This window comes from Acipenser ruthenus, unplaced genomic scaffold (genome assembly GCF_902713425.1).
Source record: "Acipenser ruthenus unplaced genomic scaffold, fAciRut3.2 maternal haplotype, whole genome shotgun sequence".
Taxonomy (NCBI): domain Eukaryota; kingdom Metazoa; phylum Chordata; class Actinopteri; order Acipenseriformes; family Acipenseridae; genus Acipenser; species Acipenser ruthenus.
In genome coordinates, this window is record NW_026707641.1 from 200001 (window position 1) to 202500 (window position 2500).

Here is a 2500-nt window from a genome sequence, read left to right on the forward strand (position 1 = left end):
ATGTAAGGGACCCACACTGCCTACTCAAGCCCAAAACAGAGCCTCCAGCCCGGCCTGATCTGGCGCCAGGCGCGGGAGGGCAGCATACTTCCATCAGCATGGAAGTCCAGGACTGTAAGGGGACCCACCGCCTCCCCAAGCCGAAAACAGAGCCTCCAGCCCGACCTGATCTGGCGCCAGGCACGGGAGGGCAACAGACAGACTTCCAGGGAAGTGGAAGCTGCCAGGGGTGAATGGGAACTCTGCCCGGGGTGCAGAGCCTCCCACATGGCTTGACTTATTATTTTTACTTAAATATTTTTTTGATCAAAAGACCATGCCCTTAGTAATATGCACTTACCCCCCCAGTGTATCTGTTATCTAATAGCATTATGAGAGCAAGTCACTACTTCATGCCGACCTCCTGGAACTGCCGCTCGGCCACCCAGACCCACTTTGTCCACTAAGGTTTTTTGTGGCTATGGTAATGTATTATTATTATGTGTTTATTTAGCAGACACCTTTATCCAAGTCGACTTACAGAGACTAGGGTGTGTGAACTTTGCATCAGCTGCAGAGTCACTTACAATTACATCTCACCCAAAAGACGGAGCACAAGGAGGTTAAGTGACTTGCTCAGGGTCACACAGTGAGTCAGTGGCTAAGGTGGGATTTGAACCGGGGACCTCCTGGTTACAAGCCCTTTTCTTTAACCACTGGACCACACAGCCTCCAGTGTAGCACTATTCTGACTCTAGTCAATTCTATTCTAACTATGGTCATTTAGCTCAATGGTGACTCTGGTCATGTAGCTCAATGGTGACTCTGGTCATGTAGCTCAATGGTGACTCTGGTCATGTAGCTCAATGGTGACTGGTCATGTAGCTCAATTTTGACTATGGTCAGTGCGGCAGTGTGGAGTAGTGGTTAGGTCTCGGGACTCTTGACTAGAAGGTCGTGGGTTCAATCCCAGGTGGGGGACATTGCTGCTGTACCCTTGAGCAAGGTACTTTACCTAGATTGCTCCAGTAACAATCCAACTGTATAAATGGGTAATTGTATGTAGAAAAATAATATAATTGTATGTAAAAATAATGTGATATCTTGTAACAATTGTAAGTCGTCCTGGATAAGGGTGTCTGCTAAGAAATACAGTGGCTCTCAAAAGTATTCACCCCCCTTGGACTTTTCCACATTTCATTGTGTTACAACATGGAATCAAAATGGATTTAATTGGGAGTTTTTGCCACTGATCAACACAAGAAAAGTCCATAATGTCAAAGTGAAAAATAAAATCTACAACTTGTTCTAAATTAATTACAAATATAAAACAGAAAATAATTGATTGCATAAGTATTCACCCCCTTTGCTATGACACACCTAAATAAGCTCTGGTGCAACCAATTGTCTTTAGAAGTCACATAATTAGTTGAATGGAGTCCACCTGTGTGCAATTAAGGTGTTTCACATGATTTCAGGTTAAATACACCTGTCTCTGGGAGGTCCCACAGTTGGTTAGTACATTTCCTAACAAAAACTACATCATGAAGGTGAAGGAACATTCAAAGCAAATCCGGAATAAGGTTCTTCAAAAGCACCAATCAGGGGTAGGATATAAGAACATTTCCAAGGCATTGAATATCCTCTCAGAGCACAGTAAAGTCCATTATTAAGAAATGGAGAGAATATGGCACAACTGTGAATCTGTCTAGAACAGGCCGTCCTCAAAAACGGAGTATCCGGGCGTATAGGGCACTAGTCAGGGAGGCCACCAAGAGGCCTATGGCAACTCTAAAGGAGTTACAGTGTTCCACGGCTGAGCTGGGAGACACTGTGCATATGGCAACAATAGCCCGGGTGCTTCACAAAACTGGCCTTTATGGGAGAGTGGCAAAAAGAAAGCCATTGTTGAAAAGAACTCGCATCAAATCTCGGCTAGAGTTTCCCAGAAGGCATGTGGGAGACTCTGAGACCAAGTGGAAGAAGATTCTATGGCCTGATGAGACCAGAATAGAGCTTTTTGGCCACAACGCTAAGCGCTATGTTTGGCGCAAGCCTAACACCGTACATCATCCTGAGAACACCATCCCTACCGTGAAGCATGGTGGTGGCAGCATCATGCTATGGGGATGCTTCTCTGCGTCAGGGCCTGGAAAGCTCGTGAAGATAGAGGGCAAAATGGATGCGGCAAAGTACAGAGAAATCCTGAAGGAAAACCTGCTGAAGTCTGCAAGAGACCTGGGACTTGGAGAAGATTCATCTTCCAGCAGGACAATGACCCCAAACATACAGCCAAAGGCACACTGGAGTGGCTTAAAAACAAAAAGGTCAATGTCCTGGAGTGGCCCAGTCAAAGCCCGGACCTCAATCCAATTGAGAATATGTGGAAAGAGTTGAAAATTGCTGTTCACCAAAGGTCCCCATCCAACTTGACGGAGCTTGAGCAATTTTGCAAAGAAGAATGGGCAAAAATAGCAGTGTCCAGATGTGCAAAGCTGGTAGAGACTTATCCAAATAGACT